General features: G+C 37.7%; 1 protein-coding gene and 1 pseudogene across 3 annotated transcripts in view; both read right to left on the bottom strand.

Moving 5' to 3' along the window:
• B3GALT1 (beta-1,3-galactosyltransferase 1) overlaps positions 1 to 24,603 on the bottom strand; it is a 448,865-nt gene that overhangs the window by 303,998 nt on the left and 120,264 nt on the right. The gene's annotated exons all lie outside the window — the stretch shown is intronic.
• LOC308559403 (small ribosomal subunit protein uS2 pseudogene) lies at positions 12,000 to 12,837 on the bottom strand (annotated as a pseudogene). The gene has a single exon. The product of its transcript is annotated as a small ribosomal subunit protein uS2 pseudogene (transcript).

The raw sequence follows: 24,603 nt of genomic DNA on the forward strand, positions 1-24,603 counted from the left end.
ATTTATTTAATAAATATATACTATATGTAATAAATGCATACATAATAAATACATGTTATATATAAATATATATTAAATATTTATTTAAAAATATATATTAAAACATGTTAAATATTCAAGCACTATTCTATGTGTTTTAAAAGCATTAATTTATTTAGTTTCCATATCAATCCCCTAGGATAGATAATGTTACTCCATTTCAGAGGTGAGAAACCAAAACACTCAGATGTAAGTTACCCAACGATATTTAAGCAGCAAGTGGTAGGGCTGGGCTTTTACACTTTGGTAGGCTGGCTGCAGAGACCAGCATTTTAACGATGACACTATGTTTCTCAGGATACCACTAAGTAGTTCATCTTATAGATTTGGCTTCTACACTTCTCTTAGCCTTCAAATGAGTGTTTCTAACTGTTGCAGGAATAGCAGTGCCACAGAAGACCTACTTGTACACCTTCTCCAATCACTCATCTCTTTCTTCCAAACAGATAATCGTTATTCTGACTTCTAACACAAGAGGTTAGTTTAACTGTTTTTATAACTTTACATGTGGATTTATCATATCTCCCTACCTATTATATATCTCTTTGAATCAGTGGTTGCAGCAGTAGTCTCTTTCTTTTTATTCCCATTTCCATGTATGAATATATCTACTCCAATGTGAACATACTACATTAACAAAAACAAAACACCTTGCTACTATTGATGAATATTTGGGTTATTTCCAAATATATTAGCTATAACAAGTAATATTGACATGTACTGTATTAGTTTCCTAGTGCCCAAAACTGAATGGCTTAAAACAGAAACTATTTATCGCCCAGTTCCGAATGCTAGCAGCAGGGCCATGCTCCTCTGAAATCTCTCCGGAAATCCTTCCTTGCCTCTTCTCGTTTCTGGTGGCTCGTGGGCAGTCTCTGGCATTCGTGGCCTATAGATGCATCAATCCCTCCATTTACATGGCCAAACTGTCCCTGTGTGTACTCACATTGTCTTTCCTCTGCACATGTCTGTCTCTGTGTCTAGAGTTCCCCTTTTTATAAGTATACTAGTCATATGGGATTGGGTCCACGCTGCTGATATCAGTCCACTTTGATTCTAGTGCAAAGACCCTATTTTCAAATACAGTCACATTCTGAAGTACTAGGGGGTTAGGAGTTCAATGTTGTGTTTTTTAAATGAGATATAATTCAACCCATAACAAAATTCTTGTACATATCATGTTTTATCTATCATCTGTCTATGTATCATTTATCATCTATCTATCATCTACCTACCTATAATCTATCTATGTATCTTTAGTGACCATTTTTTCGAGTCCACTCCAATGTTACATAGAAATGCATTTTTTTAAAAACATTGGCTTCAGATCCAGAGAACTTGCTAGATTCACCCATGAATCTAATAATTTTCTGTAGATTCTTTTGTCCTGTCTTCATACACTAACTGCCATGTCACCTTTTTCCTAAACCCCTGACATTTGTTTCTTTCCATTCTATTCACTGGATAGGTCCTCCAGGACAATGACAAATAGAAGTGGCTATAATGGCATCCTTGCCTTGCTCTTGTTCTTGTGGGGTAAGAATGAGCATTTCATCATTAAGTAGGTCAGAAATACCTTGTCAGATTGGGAAAATCTTTCCTATTACTAGCTCAGGAGTTTAATTTTGAGGAAATGTTGAATTTTATTAAATTTCTTTTCTGTATTTATTGAGAGGAACATCAATCACATTTCTTTTATTCTGCAAATATGGTAAGTTATAATGACTTAATTTTTAAATCATGCGTCATTGAAATAAACCCAGCTAGGTCAATAGGCATTATCCTGTTTATATATCATGGAAGTAGGATTTCTAATATTTGGGGTAAGATTTTTGCATTTATGTAATGAGAAATAGTCTGTTATGATCTTTTCTTGTCATTTCCCTGTCATATTTTGATTAGATTTGATGAAAAAACCATTTTATAGTCCACTCTCAAAGTAATATATATTGAAAATTATTTATCAGAGACCTAAAGTCATAAAATAGTTTTCAATGACATTACAGTCTTCCAGATTATAAAAATTAATCATCTATAGAATTTTATGAAGATTGACATCATTCCAGACAGCTGTGCTCTTTCAGTTTCATGGCCCTTGAGTCTCCAACTGAACAATAAATGGCATCACTATCTGTTCCTTTCTACCCCCTTACTATGCTTTATATATCTTCTAGGTACTTATCTCCAATGAGCATATTATATTTATATTTGTTTGGATGTTTATTGTCTATTTTCCTCCATTGGAATATAAGTTGCATGAAGTAGGTTCTTCGGTTTACTCCAATGCTTTAAACAGTGTTTGGCACATACTAAACACTCAATAAATGTTTCCTGAATGAATACATGAATCTCATGCTATATACTCTAGCTTGTCTATATGTATGTATACTGTATCAAGTTTATAAAACGTATGCTGAATTAATTTGCTGACTTGATTGCCTTTTTCCAGTTGTGGAAAACAAGTATTTTTTGACAAACAAAATACAAATGCTACACAAAATAACATTCTGAATTAATAGCCAATTTGTTAATCTCCTCATTATCTTTATCATGGAATGGCCTTCTGCTCCCATCTCTAGAAGGAACACAACCCTGCCAGTCATATGACATCATGTCAAAACTCTAGCTGTCAGAACAAAACAAAGAATCACCAGTCAACAGTTTATAATATGAGGTTTACAAATATGTGGGACTACGAATTCAAAGAAATAAAGCAGTCTTCTTTTGAGAATCTTAATTGGACATTTTTGTTTTTTATTATGTGCTCTACTAAGTCATTTCATAACTCAATATGGTTGCTGAAGACTATTTATGAGTTATCAAAAGCAATGCCTGGGGGAGGCCCTACATTAAGTAACAGCCAAGAGAATACCTGGGTTTCTGTACTTTTCTTTTTTACTTTTTTCCAGGAGAGCAAAGAATACTTATAAATTAGCTCAGATAAAGATGCATGATATTAATGAGGCCCTGGGTAGGTCAGTCAGCTTTGCTCTTTTCCTTGCTAAGCACCCCCACCTTTCCTTCAACTTTGCCTTCTCACCTCCAGAATGCGAATGTCTCCTCTCTTTGTTGGTTATTAGACTGACTAAAGGAAAGAGTAGATGAATTTACTTCCATCCAAAGGTCTACTGTTACAGCACAGTGGTGCCATTTTTACATATGAAGGGACATGACAGTCATTACTATTATACAGTACGGCACACAGCTTACTGAGACCAAGGTAATAGCTTTTTTAGAAAAAATTTTTCAAAATCATCCTGCTTAAAATACTCAATAGCATGTATATTTCTTAATATATGCTGAATATATTCGTATTTCCTTATCAAACTTATTGCTTCCCGGTTTGAAATCTTACCATCTTATTTTTTAAAAAACAAAACAAAAACATCTCCACAACTCCTTGGATATATTAATGAAACTGGGCCCTAAGTAACATTTCCTTAAGAAACTCATTAAAATATTTCCATCTGACTCTAGAGGCAGAGCTGCATTTGCAGGAGGGCGAGGCTCTCTGAAGGCAGGAAGCTCAGGTGTGACTGGGAGCAAAGCGTGTTCTTGCCTTGAAGCAAAGCCTGTGACTGACTCAGAAGCAGATGGTGTCCACAGGCAATGTCACTGAGATTTTCTTTCACAAAGGTCATTGTGAGAAAGGCCCTTGGAGAGGGGGGAGAAAGAACCGTATTGAAAGCAGAAAAGAAATCCAGTCACATCTTCATTAAATTGCCCTCTTTCCCTTTATGAGACATGAAGTTATTTTTCATCACTTGGCTTTATTCGGTGTTACAAACTCAAATAGTGGAAAATTTTTAGACAATTAAAAATAACGTATATTTGCTTTCTGGAATTCTTTTAAAAATACATTTGAATATACACATCTTTGATCTAGTTATGAACAAATACTTTAAGCTATATCAAAAATACACACGCAAATAAGTTCAGTGGATTTTTACGTTCAGTGGATTTATAAGTTCAGTGGATTTTTTTTCTCTTAAATACTTTCCTCTTTCTTAATACTTAAATGTTTCTTAAATACTTTCTTCTTCACATTCCAGAATGGAAAGAAAAATCTTTAATTTATACAAAGGACTAAAATAGAACTATTAGCAGTTACCCCCAAAATAACCATGGGAATGCCTCATCTGGAAAAACAAGGTATCTATTTTTCCTGTCTGTCTGTCCATGCTTAAAAGGTCTCCCTCTCAAGAACCATTTGGCTACTTTAAAATAGTATGTTACTTATGTCAACACATAAAGGCCTGAGCAGAATGGATTGCAACCATTTTGAAAAATGTTCTTGTGATCAATTATGCTGTGAATAATACATGAATGAAAAGCAGAGTGTTGAGTTTATATTATAACATTATAATTCCCATTTATTGCCCTTGGCACCTCATATCTATTAGATCATCTATTTCCCACAATGATCCTTCGAGTCAATATTTCCATTCGTATCCATGTCAGAGATTTGAAGATGGAGGTTAAGGAAAATTAGGTGACTTTAAGGTCACTCACTCAACTAATACGCAGAAAAGCTGAGCTTCTAATTTAGGATTCTCTGACTTCAACCTCTAATCATAGCCCGCATTTTGGGGTGTCCCATTCTTCTTTACGTTGGGTGAGTTCTAATTCTGCTAAACAGATAAGGACTGGCCACTGTTAGCACTCAAAATACTCCTTTCCTCTAGATATAGTGTGTATTATGTTTTTCTTCTTAATTAGAATGTCACTGAACTTTCAGACAGCCAAAAATAATTGTGCCACAGGACACAACAATTTTAACTTCTTGCAAGGAAAAAACACCATTCATAATAGTATAAATTTTATTCCTGTCTGAAAAACAGAATGATTACTTCACTGAGGCCAAGAACTTACATTTTTATTGTCTTTATTTTTTGTTTACCTTCTTTAATAAATAGTTAAAGCACTGCAATAAGGGTATTATATAATTATCCCCCTAACACTTTTCCCCCAAATCATTAAATAGAAAGAGATATTAAGATACACACACACACACACACACACACAAACTCCTGGTTCCCAGTAGTGAATTCCTCATATAAATCATTTAACTACATTTTAGCGCCTCTCTTTCATTTTGACTTGAGTAATGCAGAGCTTTTGAAAGGATGGCTCAGCCGAAATCTTAGCCTGTCTTAGCTCTTGCTCAGGTCCTCTGGGTTTGAAAGGCCTTGCCAAAAACATAATTCTAAAATGTCAGGTCTGATCTTACAAATGCTTCCTGTCTTCATAGCAAATTTTCAGTAAATTACCCCACATCTCTTCTCACTTTCTTTTTTTAAATAAAATATGGTTTTATTGATTTTAGAGAGAAAGGAAGGGAGAGGGAGAGAGGGAGAACACGTATGTGAGAAAGAAACATGGACTGGCTGCCTCCTAAAACTCCCCCTACTGAGGATCGAACCAGCACCCTGGGCATGTGCTCTGACTGGAAATCGAGGACCTTTTGGTGCATGGGGCGATGCTCAACCAACCGAGCCACACTGCCCAGGGCTGCTTCTCATTTTCCAGGGAGCTCAAATCAAATGTCTGTATTACTCAAAGTTTATTCTCAGCGCTACTCATAAATTTGGTCTTATACTTGACATTTTATTACTTTTCCCTGCATTATCCTTAAAGAACTTCCAAAGCTCTAAAGCCCATTTTTACCCAATCTTAAAAGCATTGAAATCCATCAATGTTGAAATTTTTGTTGGCAGACATTTAAAACATGGTACTACTACTTAATCAAATTTGTATGTGAGGTGGCAGAGTAAATGATTATGAGAGCAGATTCTAGGGTAAAGCTTCCTGGTGCCAGTCCTTAAACTGTGTGATCACGGCACGATTCCATTTCCTAGAGTTTGTGGTGGGAAGTATATGAATAATCAATGTAAAATATTTGGAATAGTGATTAGCATTATTAAGTACTAAATACTACTAATATTATTCATATTAGGGGAAGATGACTGTGTAGACTCATGTACAGAACCTTACACTTCTTTCTAATAAACTTTAAAAGGCATCGCATACTACTATGTTCCTAATGCTGGTAGGGGTTATGGGGACAAAAATAAAGTAAAAGATTCTGATCTTATGGATCCTAATATTTAGTGAAGGTAAGGTGGTAATGATAGAACAGTGGAGTTATAATTTTGCAACAAATAATATAAGTATAATATATACCAGAAAAAATGAAGTAAATAAACTAGGGGAAGAGGGGCCATAAGTTGTGCCTTGAGGAAAAGGCTTATAATGCTTTCCATAAGCTTAAGTGGAAAGTGAATTCATTCACAAATAAATCTGCATTCATTTATTAACATGCTAAAATACTCTGAGAGAAAATGTCACAGGACAAACTTATAAGGCACTTATCCTATTGTCACATTTGAAAGTTTGTTCTTTGAATAAGCTACTTCCCTTGATATCCTTTAATAAACTATTAGAGAGAATATGTAGGCAGAAAGGGTTTAATCCACATTTATTTTTAGAATACTACTGTGAGATAAAGATTACTATGAGAAAAGCTTATACTGAAGGAACCCTTAGTATGGTGAACATGAATCCGACAATAAGAGCTCACTGCATTCAAATCATTATTATTCCTTTCTCCTCAGGAAGTTAATGACACAAAATTACACCAACCTTTGGATATCAGACGGTTTTCAACTCCTCTCTTCCCTTCAGTGCCCAAATACAGTTCAAGAGGTATGTTAAGACAAAGATGGCCACACCTGACAATTTTTAGGGAGAAAATAATTTGATTATGGAAAGTGAAGTGGATGGATTTTCTCTCTCAATAGAAAAGTTTAGATAGCCCAGAGAAAGAATAAAGGTCTTGAAAAGGCTTATTACATATGCCATTTTCTCTCATTCATTTTGAGTCAGCAGTAAGCATGGGGAATGGCTAAACCAGTAGCTTTGCAACTTTCTGGCACAGTCCAATTGTGTGCTGATCCATCTCATACCAGCTCACGAGAGCTGTTACATTTTCAGGAATGTTGTGAAACAGTAGTTAAAAATGCCCATTATTAAACATGAAATAATATAATTTAAAATCAAATGCATTATATTAAAATAGAGGTAATAAACACCCAAAACATATCAATTTCTAATTATTTTACTATATGCTCTTGAGGTTATTTACATATTATATCTTTGTGGTTGAAATACTATGTAATGGTTTGCACTGTGCATCTTGCCCAACTCCACCTTCAACAGTGTCACACCGATAGCCTAAGGGGGTGGGTGTAGTGTTTATACCACGAAGATTGGCAAACCATAAATGAGAGCAGTTTGCCCCAAGATGGCTAGTTAAGCATTTTCTATTGCAACCAAATAGCACACACATATTTATTCATGTCAATATGCATTTGAATCAGAGTTTCACATTGCTGCACTCTATGTTCTATTCTCTATATTAAATCTAATACATTTTAAAAACCTGGTTAAGATGAAATAAAGTAACTTCTATAAATACCTAAAAGGATCTCAATCCAAAGTATGAAAAACAAACCAATTCAAACAGATAAGAATTCATCTCATTTAAAATATACTCTAAGAAATGACATTTTACAACTTTAATTGACTAAAAAATGCTTTTGAAAAATGTTCACTATCAAATAAGTACACTTTATATACTTTGTGTGTGTTTGACTTTATGGCTATATCTACAATGCATTTTACACCCTTCCAATTAATTAGCAGCTGTGGAGTTTGAGGATTTGTCCCCAGCTCTAGATGTAGCCTCTGATTAGTCAAAAAACAGTGTCCTTCAAGTTTAATGTGCAGAGAATCTCCTGGAGGGCTCAATGGAATACAGATTGCTGGGGCCCTCCCCTACTGTTTTCTAATTCAGTGGGTCTAAAATGAGGCCCAGAAAATTATATTTCTAATAAATTCTCAGGTACTATTGATACTGCTGGTTCAGGGACCATACTCTGAAAACTGTTGGGCTGAGTTACTCAGGGTAACTCTAGGCTACTTGCCCCAGGGATTCATTCAAGATTCATTAAAGATGGGCTAAGCAAGGGCTATTCCCCTGGCAACAAGGATTTTCTCAAGGAATGGGCGGGTGACAGATTTCAGACCAAAGGCAAGTCTGATGATGGCTCCTGGGAAAGCAAATTCATTTATAAGGCAAATTTTCAGTCACTCTCTCTGCCTTTGATCTACTTCTAAAGGTAAAACAAGCAGTACAATGGCCATATTCTAAGTAGCCTGAGGATGAAACCTACACACACAGAGGCAGAGCCACAGAAGAGAGACAAATGAACTAGTTTCCTGAACCACCTCTGAATTTATTCAGTTAATAGAGACCCCCAGAATTCTCAATATTGTTTAAGCTGGTTCTAGTTGAATTTTCTTTCCCTCATAGTGAAAACTATCTTAGCTAATATACCTTTATCTTAATGAAGCAAAGTATTTAAAAATCCCTAGAAATATTTCTGAAGCCACTATCCTTTTTACAATAATCTCCATGAACTGAGATATTGCTGGAGGGACCCTTCATAAGTATATGCAAATCTGATATTTTGTTTTGCTGACATTAAGGAAAGTATGCACATCATGTTCCAATCAGGAATCTGCGTCCTGCACCCCAGGAAAAACAATACAAGGTCACCCCGAGTCCCTGAATAATTAAAGTCCCCCAAATAAATGAAAACTTAAGTATTGTATACTCTAGCAAAACAATTTAAGCCCTGATGGTTGCAATGCTGATTTCTTAAGCTGTGTCCTGACCTATGCTGATAAGATATTCATTTGAAGGGAAAAAACTACTAATTTCCTGCCAGGAACAGACTGATCATAAATTTGGTAACACTGGAAATATGAGGAGATTTTATTTATTTTTTCTTGCGATACCTCATGGGCTTATATTTGATAAGCCAGTCCTGCAAACTGTGGCCCACAGGCCAAATATATATATATATATGTATAAAGTCAAATGTATGAGCATATTTTTTAGAGGTTTTCAATCAAAAGGAATCAAGGGACACAGAGAAAGGATGGAACGTGTTATGCATGGAACCCCACGTGTGGGTAAGTATGGATTTGAAAATGTTGAACTTAGGTACCTGAAATTCTTGCAAATGGAGTAATCAAGTTGAAACAAAGGTTTGGCATTTTGAAACATCTTCAGGGGGACAGTCCCCTGACTTATTGCTGCACTTGAGTTGATCTCAGGTACAGAAATGCACAACCTGTGGGCACCTGTATGTGCCTCTGCGTCCTCTGGTGAGTGAGGCTTGAACAGGGCCTGGAAAGTGGCAGGCATTCAGTGCACGCATGTTAAATTGATTGTTTTTAGCATGGTAAAGACTACCATTTATTGACCCCAATTTTCTAATATGAAAACCTGGTATTACAGTAACAACACTTCAAAATGACATTCTGAGTAGCAAATGAGATAACAGATGGGAGTTCTGTATATTACTGTAAAATTCAAATCAAAGGGGTTATTATTTCTAACATTGCTTTCCTCTCTTAGAATACTCAGTTTTCTAGGAGAGCAAGGTTGACACTTAAATAGGCAGATGATATTTACATGTAGGCCTAAGTCCAAACTGCATCTTTCCTGCTGTATCCATTATATTTGAGAAATTGGTTTCTGGGCTTTTAAAGCATTTTGCCTTCCACATAGCTCCACAGATTCCTTTTCCTTTTCGGAAATGATGTTGATTTTAGGTTTTCCAGGGCCAGCAGGTAATGGAGTGGAAGAATACTGGAGAAGACTGAGATGGTGAATTTTATGTGTCAACTTGCCTGGGTCAGGGAGTGCCCAGATATTGGGCTAACCATTATATCTGCGTATGTCTATGAGGGTATTTCCAGATGAGGGTAGTATTTAACGTGGTGGACTGAGTAAAGCAGATTGCCTTTCCAGATGTGGGCGGGCGTCATCCAATCCATTAAGAGCCTACACAGAACAAAAGGCGGAGGGCTGGGAGAACTGGCTCATTTGCTCCCCTGGTGGATATGGAACGAATCACACCACGAGTTTTCCTGGATCTTCAGCCTGCGGACAGCAGATCTTGGGATTTTCAGCCTCTATAATTATCATGTGAACCAATTCCTTAATACATATATATCTTTCAATACCTGCCACTTTCCAGGCAATGTTCAGTCCCTCCCCCCCCCCCCCCCGGATCCATATATTTTAGTTTTGTTGACTCTGTTGGGTTTCAAGATAGGGAAGCAAAGTAATGATGCCATTGCTCTATCATATGTATATACTATTGGTTCTATTCTCTCAAGAAACCTGATAATACATCATCTATTCTGAGCTAAACTGCTATATGTTATGGCTTATCCAGGTCAATCCTGACATACCAAACCAAGCTAACATTTCCCTTGAGGACTGTTGGATCTGTGTGGTTTGGGCGTGTACACACACACACACACACACACACACACACACACACGCACAATATCCCAGTTGTTACTGTATGTGAAAACTCTGGTCCATGTGCAGTTGTGTGTTGAGAATATACAAATATAATGTAGATATGATTATGATATTAATAAACATTCAGTGCGCAGATACAAAAATCTTAGGTACTTGTGGCTAAGTCTCTGGTGTGGATATATAAAACCCTAACCATGCAAGTTGCTAGTCTAGACTGCTTTTTAAAAATCTGTAATCTGTATGCTAAACAAGCAGAAGCTGCAGCTCATTTAAAGTCAAGGTAAATTACAGCTGATATTTCAACTGATATCAGTCCTATCATTCTGACAGAGAGGAAAATTAAATAAGTCTGACAAAACTTCACTAAGAAATCCTGATTACTAACTACCTCTTTCCTTTTACATGTTCTCAAAATAATATGCTGTTCAAATTTCCATTGAGTTTGTGATAGTAAAAGTTTACCCCCCAAAAACGAATATTTCTTGGCCAACCATTTTCCCACTTAAAATAGACAGTCAGTTAAACACTCCACTGTCACTTGCCCACTTTCAAGTTAAAGTGCCTTTGTACATATAATTTCAATTTTATGTTATCACTTTTTCCTAGATGATAAGAAAGTAGCATTGTTCTATGGCCCTAAACCAAAATATCTCTACTCAATCTCATTTTAGCTTTGTCTTTATACAGTACAGCTCTTGCATTAGCTTTGTGAAAATTAGCTCAATAGATACACTGCATTTCATATATTCATCTAATTGATACTGAACAAATAATTTAAGAAATATAAAGTCAGCAGGGCTGTCCAACAATTTGGAAATAAGGCTTACTCTCTAAGGAAGAAACTTAAAAAGCAGGAAATCTAACAGGAAATATTTGGTATATATATAGAAAATCCACCCTAAGGCATAAACCATGAAGTGAGCTTAGGAGGAGATGCTGAGACATCCACCTTCTATCAGGGGGACTAAGAATTTTAGGGATCTGGAAATTGATGATCAAGGTAAACATGAATAAGTAAATAAAGTGAAAGTCTTTGTGTGACATTGTTTTCAAGGATAAAGGAAGGTAACAGAGGTGGGACAGTCTGCATTAGTGTAGAAAATGGGAGCACAGAATGCAAGGATACATCAACTGGAGAAGGGCCGTGAGGAGCCCACCTGCACACCTGCCCCCTAGCAAGTGTACTCCTGGTGAAGGTGTACCTATTAGGCTTGATCGGGACAGTGACTCCGGTTCTTTATCACCTCCCCCTGTGATTCTACATTCCCCCACTAAGCCACCAACTTCATACTGGCTCCTCACGTAGACATCTCTGCAGGAAAGAAATAGTATTTGATCTACTTAGCATTATAATTGTCAGTGACCCTTAATGTGGCTGCATATTAGAATCACCTGGGAAATCTGAACAAGTATAGATGTTAGAGCCATTTCAGACCAATTAAATCATAATTCCTTGGAATTGGGTTTAAACTCGGAAATTCTTTTTTTTCTTTTAAAGTTTTTATTTTCTGTCAACCTTATTTCCAGTCTGCTTAGAAGTTTGCAGAAGAACAGCTTAAGACCACTCAGCGGCTGTTCCTACCCATTTGGTGGCCTGAGCAGTGAGCTGCAGGCCAGTCTTCTGGAGGAAGCTGCCGAGGAGGCACAGAGGGGGCCTGTGCCCTTAGACACTCTGCAGCCTCAGGCTGAGCAGCAGTGAACGCAGGCGGTGGAGCAGTGCACTCACCCTGGAATCCCTCCTTGGTCACAGCCTTTTCAGCATCTGCCTGCTCTTCCTTTTCAATCTCTTCAGGATCTCCGTAGACGTAGAGATCAGGCATGACCTCCCGGGGATATTCACGGGAGATGGTGCCACACATGGGCATTACTTCCCGGGACAGCATCCACCACATCAGACCCACTGAGTGAGCCCCTGTTGTTGCAAAGGATGGCAATGTCCACAGAGCACAGAGGAGTCTGTGTGACACAAAGCAAGGGTAGGCAGGCTCACACAAGAGGCTGGTGGTCAGCCCTGGGGTCATTAACCACCAGAAGCCTCAGCTCCTGGAAGGCTGCCTGGGCCTGGTGGGTGAAGGGTCCAGGAGTGAAGCAGCAGCAATACGAGTGGCTCCAGTGGCGGCAGCAAACTTCAGCGCAGACAGCTGCCCGGTATTCCTGGGATATGACACTGCCATCAGTGGGGTTTGCAACGGCAGCAATGGCACGAGATGCCAGCAGGAGCTTCTCCCAGGTTCTCTTCAGATTTATGATATAGGTGCCATCACTTTCCTTCTGTAGATGTCCTGTTCCACCTGGAAGTCAAAGTTGGTGCCACCTAAGTGGTTTCCTGCTGCAAGGAATTTGAGGACCCCCTCCTTCTTCACTTGCAGGACATCAAGGGCTCCAGACACCATGAAAGTGTCCCTTAAGTTACGTGGGAACCAAGAACAACGCTGTGTGGGCCCTTCTCAGGACAGTGTGGAGCAAAGCTCAACCCTGAAACTCAGTAAGTGGTTCCCCTGGCACCCAGGGTTAACAGCCAGCGCCATAATTAAGCTGGCGATCCGGCTTACACAGCAGCCTCTTGTCTCTTTAGTTGTTGTTATTTTTCATGTTCAAATTCTGTGTAACTTGGCAAAATTGTGGTTTTGGATTTGCAAAGCTGAGGTCCAGTCTCTAGACCCTTTGCTTCTTGAAGTATGGTTTACTGAACCGGCAGCCTTATGGCATTATCTGGAAGCTTTTTAGAAATTCAGAATCTTAGGGCAGTCCTAAAACCTACTGCATCAAAATCTACATTTTAACAAGATATTTGGTTGATTATTTTACCATTAAAGTTTAAGAAGCCCCGTGCTTTACTGTTTCTCAAAGTACAATTCTTACACCTGTATATCTGAATGATGCTACAAGTGTACGTTACTGGGCCTCCCCCAGAATGAATGCCATAACCATGCAGCGAGGCAGTTTACCATTGTGACAACTTTGTCACTTGTCTCTTTCATCATCAATAAGTACTTCAAATACTCCTGAGAGCCACAGATAATGTGATCATGAATTGTTCACAAAATATGAACTATTGTATAATTAATCATCTAGTCCAAAAATACTAGAAGAGCCCTAGTGCTCTCTTTGATGAATCTGTGCTGTTATTCTGCTTAGAAAACAGCATGGCAATAAAAAGTTACTAAAAAAATAGAAAAAATATTTTCAAAAATATATTTTACATTAAAAAAATTTTGTCATTGAATTACTGTTATTCATGCAGCTGATAGAGGCTCTGTTTGGAAGAAAAGTCATATAGCTCTCATATGGAATTGGTCATTCCACCACAGCATTCTGAATAATGTAGGAGGCATCCAACAAAGATTAATTTGAATGAAAGCATATTCTGAATAATTTTCACTTTTTAATTCACATCAAAATTGAAAACAATATTACTGCTAAATCATTCATTCATTTTTGTTTACATTCTGAAGGTTGCAGGGCTGGGAGTCTCTCCCAGGAAAAGAACAAAGTGCTTTAGAAATTAAATAACCCAATGCATGTTCATTTTTCTTTCTTCTTTGGTAAACAGTAAGTCCCTATATTCTTACGCTCTTAGAGCAAGAGAACAAAAAGTCCTTCAAGTATTTAGGGGAGAAGTTAAAGGTGGAAAACACCTAGTCATCAATAAGAGTCCATGATCCTGACCCATAAAGTGCTTCAGAAAGAAAGAGCTACAATTAGAGAATGATTTGAAAAAAAGCTTTGCAGATATGTCTCCCGCACACACAATTGCTTGGTAACGGAATAATTGTGTGTAGGATGCCATGCCATGACCTTTTCCCAGTAGAGTTCCCACCTTCAAATTATATCTTTATTGGTTTTTCTGTTTGCTTTCATGAATTACAAGATGCAGATATGAGGAGGGGTCACTGCCATTATTTGCTAGAAGTGTCAAAAAATATACAAAAAAAACCAAGAATGATTCTCTTGACCTTATACACTCTGACAACCTCCTTTGTTTGAGTAGGATGAAAGCATCTGACTGAATATTTTGATCTGAATTCAGCAAGCAAAGGCAAAGCAGCTGATATTCTTCCTGAGTATTTCTGCCACTGAATGTGTTATCTTGGCAGGTTTTCAATGTATCTCTCCAGTAAAAGTTAAACAATGTGAGACAGAAGCCATAAATAGCAAAATAACCTACTTAAACCATTTACACATAAAGTAATTTAGAGAACTGGATGTCAAAATCATAATTCTTCCAAATTATTATTTTATAAATATTATAAGACAACTTACATTTAAAAAAGAGGTATCTGCTTTTTAATAATCAGATATCTAAACCAAATAGTCTGGGTCATTAAAACCAGAAGGGCATTTGACTATACTTATTTTTTGCAAATCCACTGAAGTATTAAAATAAAAATAAAAGTAAGAGTCAATACAGAATTGTAATGGTGGTTAACAGTAAAGGGTGCCATCATAGCAAATCTTGAAGAATTTCTGGATGACAATATATGTATGATATAAGATTAGTGGAAAACCATGCAAAATTTAAGGACTCACAATACTATAAAAACAGAACTGCCAGAAAGTAACTTGTTTGGAAGACTCTGTTACCAAACACTACTTGAGGCAGCAGAAATTGGGGGCAAGGCTAAAGGGTGGGCAGTCAGTGGGCTCATTATTAAAAGGGCTGTACAAACTTATTTAATTCCTCTGCTTTCAGAATTACTGACTACACCATTGCAATTAGCTAGTTGTGAATAATAGGAAAGGAGCAAAAGGGAGGCCAGGCATGATAATCATGGCCATTTGGGCAGCTTCTCCAGGGAGCTGAAATTTCACACTCCCCAGGAAACCACAGGCCCATTACTTACAAAACACTGGGTGAAAGGGTACAAAAAAGGGGAGTCAGGCGCATGGACAGTGAAGTTGGGGTGACTAGGGAAAGTGCTTGTCAGCCACACGTGGGAACAGAGATCATTGGCCAGAATGAGCAAGGACACTGCAAGCCTTCGAAAATTTGGGAACACATGATCTCCTAAACAAAAGAGTTTGCTCTCTTGTTGCTCGTGGCTTGTGGCTCATGAGGCTCTCATTCCTGCTTCCTTGGATTCACTGTAGCTTCCTCCATAGCTGTGTGGACCCCACATGGAATGGACTGACGGACTGTGGTGGGGAACTCAAGCCAAGCTAGCCCGATGCTGGGCGGGGGTATGCAAACATGAAGTGAAACTCTGGGCACTGGCTCTGATTCTAGCTCTACTGAAGCCAAAGCTACACTTCTTCCTTCTCAGGACAAAGGAAATGAGACCTTGGAAACTCAGGGGTTTGATTCCATACCAATAACAATCACTCCTTCTCCTGCGTCGCAGAAGATTCTTTTTCTCAGGATACCGTAAGAAGTCCACTCCCACAAGCAGCAGGTGGGGACAAGGACCTCTTCCCACTGGTAACAGTTACATAGTTTGATCCAATTAAAGATGAAAGAACAGGTCCCTAAAGTAAACAACCTGCCAGCAGAGATTCATTCTGTGGGTGACAGGAACAAAGCCAGAAGTGGAACCATGGTCTACAACCTCTGGATGTCTTCATGAATCTTGAAATTCAACTACTCATGTCATATAATACTAGAGTCCATTTAATCAAACATATTCACAATCCAACCCATGACAGCCAGGGATCCTGTAATCAGATTCTAGATTAAATGTCCTTGAGGGCTATCAGAGATAAATAAACCCAGTCTAGCAATTAGTACAGATCAATCTAGACTCTATTCTTTATAATACCAATGACCAATTATGTTTAATGATAATTCTCAAAAATTGATCATGATCATTATTTTTAATGCTCAATAAGAAAATTGAATAAAATTATGGTTATGACTGGAGGAAAAATAAAGAAAAAAAGCAAAACAAAGAGATCAAGGTAGGAATCTGGAAAGTTGAAATAAGAAATTCTCTCAGAACACAATACAAAGGGAAAGAAAAAGAGAAAATTATGAAAAAATAACTATGAGATATGAGAGATCAATTTAAGAGATCTATAACAAGCAAAACGGTCATTCCAGAGTGAGATAACAGAGCTAATAAAGAGAAAGAAACAACAACAACAACAAAAATGGCTATCTCCCCTCCACCCCAAAAAGAGAGAAAATACCTGGACAAAACTGAGCCAAATTAAGAATTAAATAAGTAAAGAAAAAAATCATAAAACAGTAGAAACAAAAACTTATTTTTATAGGCAAAAGAATCATACATCAGACTTTTAACCTAAAACATGAAATTTTAGGAAAAATATAGTGTACTATTTATAAGGAACAAAGAGAAACAAATGCAAATATCAACGGTTATACCACTTAAATCAGTATTTTGAATTTATAGTTATAATGTATTTAAGACCTCAAATTGTTTTCTTGTAGATGTCTGAGAAAATAACAAAACAGTGCAAACACTGAAGATACAAGAATATAGGAGATAAAAGAAAGATAAGCCACGAGCTCAGGAAAATGTGTATTTAACTCCAAATAATAGTCGTGAAGTAGATATATTGCTTTTATAACAAAGATTCATATAAGAAGCATACTAGAAAAACATAGTACATAATATTGGAACCAAAATTGTAAGGAATTATTACAAAATCTGAAAGATAAAGAGGGAGGAAAAAGGAATAGGTAAATGTTTTACTAAACTTTTCTCATTCACAGACGAGGTTATAGATTTTGATTGGATGTTTTCATTGATGGCAAAAGGTATGTTTAAATACATTGTTAAAAAGAAATGGCAGGCCCCAAATGGCGTCATTTGCCCCAACAACCAAGACTTAATTGTAATGTCAACCTCCCCCAGAAACATGACTTTTAGAGTCAACTTGAAAATTCCTGACTAGCAACAGTGAGATAACCTGTATGATAAAATCCTTGCCTTTCCCCTCCCACAAAAGAAAATCACCTGGCCTGAAACAATCTTTTTTTTTTTTTTAAGGATTTTATTTTTAATTTTTAAAATTTTTTCAGAGAGAGTGGGAGGGAGAGAAAGAGAGAGAAACACCAATGCGAGAGAGACACATCGAGTGGTTGCCTCCTGCTCGAGCCCTCACTGGGGCCAAGCCTGCAACCGAGGTACATGCCCTTGGCCGGAATCGAACCTGGGAGCCTTCAGTCCACAGGCCGATGCTCTAATTGCTGAGCCAAACCTGCTAAGGCCAATTCTTTCTTTTCTTTTGCTAGTAACTTCCTTGCCCCAAATTACCTTCTACCCATAAAACTCTTCTATTTTGTACAATTCCTGGGAGTATCTCTCTACTTGCTCAATGGGATGCTGCCCAACTCATTAATCACTTAATAAAGCCAATTTCATCTTTAAATTTACTCAGTTGAATTTTTGTTCTTTAACAATAGCTATTAAAAACATGCAGGAAATTTTTACTAGAGAAAGAGAATAAGATAGTAGAAATAAAACCAAAAATATATCTATAATTCTAAATATTAATGAGCAGATTGGGACAAGTATACACATACATACCCAAATACAACAATCAAATAAAAAATAACATTTAAATTTGAAGATAAATAAATGTAGAATTAACATATAGAAAAATATTAATAGAAAGGGAGTTGATATTCATATGAAAATTAGGATTCAAAAGTATTAATGTGGTCTAAGATGATATAATAACCATAAGCCTTTATGCATCGAACAGTATAGCTTTAAAGTATAGAAAGTAAAACCTGTTAGTGTAAATGAAAATTGGCTAGACAATGATGACATTGAATTTGCCACTACCATCTCAGGTATCACAATATGAAAGCAAACATCTACTTAGGATGCAAAAGACTTGAATAACAAAATGAACATGGATTATAAACAAACATAAGATGGGGCAAAGTGAGGCAACTTTTTTTTCACAACTGCCTCTGAAAATTCACTCTGTGGGGGTTAGCTCTTTCCTTGTCCTTGGATAGCATCTCAGGCAGATCCCATCTTTCGTTTGCTCACTTTTAGATAATACATGTCACAGGGATGGAAACAATTCAAGGGGAAAGGGAGAGACAGTTACTTCTCCACTGCCCCCGTCTGAAGTTACAGTCTCTCTCTACCAACTCACTAGATTGCCAATGCTCTTTGAAGTTTGAAAGGTGTGGGGAGAGAAGTAAGGAGCAGGGGATAACTTCCTAAACTGAAAGAACTGTAAGCTGGAGTCAATATTCTCTTAGATCACTGTCTGTTCAATGCTGACTTTCACTTCTCAGTGTGCTTTGTGGGTTCCATGAAACAGACTGTTTTGCATCTCTCATTGAAATTCTTTGGTGCACTTTCCAGCTGGCTGCTTAGGATACCCCCTCCCCCCCCTCCCCTCCCACTACAGATTTTATTCTCAACAATCTCATCCCATCCAAGAAGCTCTCTTGGAATTCCATCAAATCTCCAGCATGCACTCTTACGAATACTCCCAGTAAGACAACCCTGGGCAACTCTGTCTGTGAGTATATCCCCAAGAAACATGCCTTTAATTAATCTCTGACAAAGCAGTGATTCTCCAAGTCACAGCCTTCCACTGGGCTGCCCCAAGTGACTTCCAGTTCTTGCCCTTTGGTTCTTTTGGGCTGTGGGCACTGATTCACAGCCTCCATGTAATAGATCCCACTTGCTGAAGGGTCTCTTCCAAACCTTCCTCAGTCTCCTTGAGGTTAGAGGAGGAGCCCCTCCCTTCCCTCCTCATGTTGTACTGGGGATTGGCCACAGCATTCTAACAACTTTTACAAAGAAATTTTCTCTCAAACTCCAATTCCCTTTCATCTTCTTTATCCCCTTTTATAGGTGGGTAATCAGACAGAAGTTGAAAAGCTCCTTTGGAAGGCATGTGCAGGAGGTCTAACACCTTACATTACAGCACAATTCCTTACATTACAGGAAAAGCTGTCACCTATTGTTTTCTACTCTGTCATTTTGGCCTCACTAGAAACGTGAGCTAACATCCCATTTAACATCCTGTTACACAGTGAGTTGGCTTTGGGGGCAACAGGTCTACCCTCACAGACTATAGTTTTCCAGTGTCTATTACAGGTCAGACAGCAGCAATGAAGATGTGAATTTATCCAGCTCAGATCACGGAAATTGTTTCCCATGAGAGTCCAGGCAATCTGGGACTCAGTGGTGACATAAAGCACTCTTAAGATGAAATGGCCGAGCATTTGGCGGTTTAGGGTTGGCTGATAAATAGGAGACGCTGGGAAAACCTCCACTGCCTCCATCGCTTCAGGTGATAGAAAGGAAGAGCAAAAGCTATTTGAACAGACAGATCACGCCCACTTTCAAACCTTAAAATGTTCTTAAATAAGGTATGGTTCTCTCAGTTCAAATTCAGAGGAATAACTCCCCAATTTTGAACGTTACATGACGACTTTGAATATCTGAATGGGGACGCACATTTTTAAGCTAATCTAGATGGTGACCTCTCCCCACCCCCAAATTGTAGGAGTCATCATGCTCAAATGGAAAACGCCTGCCTGCTGCTTCTCGCAGAATGCTCTGCCTCCACAGGCAGCTTAACCTGAAGACAATTCAAACAGAAATATTGGAATTGGTATTCGCAGACCTCTGCTTTTAACTAGCAAATATACTTGCAATGGCAGAACACTTCACCTGTGACGCCCAACTTATCCCACCCAAGATCAGAGGGCACAAATGGACGCCCGCTTTTCATCATATGCATTTCTGACTCAATTATGGGAGGATTTTCAGAACCCCTGATGTGAAAAGTGCTCCATCTAGTGGGAGTTCAGAAATCCAGAAATGTCCATCCCTCAACAAGAGAAACCTTCAAGAAGACAGATTTAATGAAAACCTACTAAATATCTTGGGGATATATTCCCCAAGAAAAAGGGGCAGATCGAGTGTTCTTCCATAATACCTCCCGAGCTATGCCACCATTTTTCATATTGGGAAACATACCTCAACTACCATTTATCTCTGTATAATGTGAGTGGGGGAAATTATAATCTAAAAACTAGTATGCAGCTAACCTCAGGGACAAATTTCAGGAACACCACCTCTCAGTATTAATGTAGAAGTTAGGCTCTTTAACCAAGAGTACCAAACTAGGGTGAATACTCCTGAACTGGGAACCACAGGGTGAAAGAAAAATGGGTAACTGTCAGAAGCCCACACCATATATCATATTAGGGTGGTACAGACTTTACCTATAAGAAAAGTGAGAGATCTGAGTAAGTCAGATACATTTACCAAATACGGAGTAAATGCACTATTCTGGGACCTTGTGATATTGCAGTGGAGTTTATAATCCAGTGGAGGGAGACAGATAATAAAACAACTATATTAAATAAAGAATAAATATGATAAAAGAAGTATGCAATGTTCTGAGTAGTGATGAAGAGCAATAAAGAAAATTAAATCAGGGTAAAAGAATGGATAAGTGTTATTTTTATTTGGTTGGCGTAAGGGCCCTTGAGTGAGGACACATATTTGTAGGGACCTAAAAGAAATGAGAGAAAAGTCGTACACATCTGGGAAGAGCACAGCAGAGAGAGGGGAGTCCATGCAAAACACCTGAGGTGAGACTATCAGGCGGGCTGAAGGGAGGTCAAGGCCAGTGAGAGTGGAGCAGTTAGCAAAAGAAGAAAAGTAGCAGGAAAGGTCAAAGGGGTTGTTGAGGGCCAGATGGTGTAAGTCCTTCTAGGCCTTAGAAAGCACTTTGAGTTTTATTTTGAGTGAGATGAAGGTTTTGAGCAGAGAAGTGACACGTCATGAATCATTTTCAAAAGGATTATTCTGACCGTGTAGAACACAGGGGTCCAGTGTTGGGCAAGGAGGTTAGTTAAGTGTTATTGCAGCCGTCAAGATGGGGCACAATGGAGGCTGGGACTAAGGGATATGTGCGTGTGTGTGTGTGTGTGTGTGTGTGTGCACACGTGCACGCCTGCCAGCCCATGTGTACATGGAGGGTAGAGATGGAGACAGACTGGACAGCAAAACAGAGACTACATATTCTTTTCAAGCAACTACGAGACATTTGTTAAAATGAACCATTTACTAGGATGTCAATTAAAAATCAGTTTTAAAATGTAGAATGGAAACAGGTAACATTCTTCAATCACAGCAAAACTAACCTCAATATTAACAGTGATAAACTAGACAACAAATGTAACCCACTCAAAATATTTTAAAGTCCTCTGTATAACGTTTAGCTTATTACCTGACAGTCCATTTTAAACTAGGATCCATGTGGCCATTCCTCTTGTTTGCCCAGGCGTAGGTAAGATTGCAAAACCAGCAGGCTTACATTTCTCAGATCTATGTCTCAACGTTTTTTTCCATGAATCCAGGACTTATGATTTTTCTGCTCATCCTATCTCCCAGTATATTTAAAATTATACATCTCTCTCTCTTTGTGTGTGTGTATGTTTTCAGGTCAGTATATGTTCTTAAAGTATGTATTTCTTGGTAATCCTGCCTCCTTCCTGTTTTACATGTTACTCCCATTCAGAGTTTTCTTGTGCGCACTGAGGGTGAAGCTTAGCTGGAGGCCCCTCCACAGTGATCACAGACCTGGGGCTGCTCTCCAATGTGAATCTGCTCATGTCTTTTAAAAGATAAATTATCAGTAAAGGCTTTTCAACAATAATTACAGTCAGGGAGTGTTCTCTGAAGTGAATAAAGGTTAGCTTTCTGGTTGACCTCTTCCCTACATCCATTATATTTATATCGCTTTTCCCCTCTGTGTGAATTCTCTGGTGTCTGTGTAGATGCACGCCCTGGATGACGCTCATCCACATTCATTTACAGGGTGTCTCGCCAGTGTGAAGTTTCTGAGGTTGCTAAGGACAGAGTGTGCTTCAAAAGCTTTCCAACATAGAGACTCATAATGGTTTTTCTCCAGTCTGAATTCACTATGTTGCTTGAGGGATGGATGCTTTCTGAAGTCTCCACCACACTGATTATACACACAGGCTTTCTCTCCTATGTGAGTTTTTACCAGGAGAAGGAATGGTCTTGGGGAACACCGTGTAATTCATGCTGGAGAAGCAAGTCAGTGAAGTAAACATTGAAAACCCATTAGTCATAGAGCAATACTTATAAAACACGTGAGGATTCAATCACACATTATAAAGCACTCTCCATGTCATGAGAATATATCAGAATATAAAATAAAAGGGGGGAAGTGCAGTTAGAATTCACATCAGAATATTCACACGGGAAAGATACTCAATAAAGAACCCTTAGGCACCCTAATGAGCAAAAAATTCAGACTTGTTGAATGACCTATTATTGGACAAAATAAATGTAGGATAAAGATGTAAAAATGTTGAGTCTAGACTCTGCTAACAAATAATAAATAACCAGATAAGTGCTCTTCAATATATTTGTACTTGTGATTAATATTAAGCAAAAGTTGTTGAAAAAAATTTTTTAAAGTATCTCTCTCTTAAAATTTGCTTTTAGTTTCTTAAACTTTGCTTTTCTAATTATCTACTTTAAGCATGAAGAAGAAACGTGTTGACTATCCACTACGAAAGAAAAAATCAGTTTAATATGGTTTTATTGAAATCATCTAGGATTATAGACACATACATGATATATCTTTGCTTTTAAGAACCAGTCATGATATTTTCATTTTACTTTGTAAAGTGACTTGTAATTTTAAGGCTTAATCCTATTTTTATTGCCAGTTCTATATCACATTTTCAATTTGAGATTCTTTATTTTCATAGATTCAGTTGTTTGCTTGAATTTCAAGAAAGGTACATCGATGATACATTTTTTAATCTCACAGACAAGTAAATGACTAGTTCACTAAATTTAGAATTTTTAAATCACAGTATTTTCTCTTAAACTCTGTATAATGGAGGACTAACCATTTCATCAACAAATAGAATTATAAGGAAAAAAGAATGAGGGAGACATTTATAGATTAAGTTATGCTTTAGAGACTTAAGAAACCAAACAATTTTTTGTATGTATTTGGGACCCTGATTTGAATGAACCAAAAGTAAATATATAAAATTGGGAAAGATTAATACACTGATTGGCTATTGAATCTTTTCTAGGTATGGTAATGGTTTGTAGCTATGTGTGTTTTTTTATAAAAGAGTCCTTATATTTAAGGATATAGACTATTTACGAAAGCAGTGATACATCTTGGAATTGCTTCTAAGACTGGGGTGAGGGAGGAGTGAACAGAAATATAGATGAAACCAGGTTGGCATGAATTAAATGTTGAGCTGGGGAATGGGTACATAAGGGTTTATTATACAAGTTTCCCTACTTTTGTATATGTTTGAAAATTTCCATAATAGAACAGGAAGAAATAGAAAAGGCTATTGTTTATTCTTTTAAATGCGTATTAAATCACTAAGGGAAAGGAGCCGATCTGAAAAGGCGACATAGAATGTGATTCCAACTTCATGACATCCTGGAAAAGGCAAAACTATGGAGACAGGAGAAAGGTCAGCAGCTGCAGGGCGGGCATGGTGAGGGATGAACAGGTGCAGCACAGAGAATCTTTAGGGTAGTGGAAATACTCTGCACGATACCATAATGACGGATACATGTGATTATACATTTCTCCAAATCCATAGTATGTACAGCACCAAGAGTGAATCAAAATGTAAACTATGGACTCTGGGTGATGTGTTAAAGTAAGTTCATGGCAACAAGTGCATCGCTGTGAGTCGGGGTGCTGATAGGTGGGGGCAGGATATACATGAGCAAGGGCCGTGGGTATATGGGAAATCTCTACGTTTTGCTCAATTCTGCCATTCTAAAAAAGTAATGTCTATTTCTTTAAAAATGTTTTTCCTCTGCCTCTTGAATGCTTTATGCTCTATTTTATTATAATATCTTTTCATATTTTATTTTTCAAAGGTGGAAAGGCTAGCTAATGCCTAGTATCTCCTCACAAAACCATGGCAAAGGGTTTCTTCTTAGGCATATTTATTTTCCACCTGCATGCTGTTAGAGAGATCTGTTTAAAGTTCAAGCTGGAGGGCTTGCTGTGAATGTGTTGACATCATGTGTATGAGGAGTGGAGCCACTAAGACTAAAAATGACCCTACCAGGCCAACTCCATTTCTTCATGCTTTCTCATCTGCAGAAATAAAGTTGGTGACACCCAGCTTTCTTCCAGGCACACAAATAGTTTAATTTCTTTGGACCAATCTTACTAACTTGATA

The sequence above is a fragment of the Miniopterus schreibersii genome (genome assembly GCF_964146895.1).
Source record: "Miniopterus schreibersii genome assembly, chromosome: 7".
Lineage (NCBI taxonomy): Eukaryota > Metazoa > Chordata > Mammalia > Chiroptera > Miniopteridae > Miniopterus > Miniopterus schreibersii.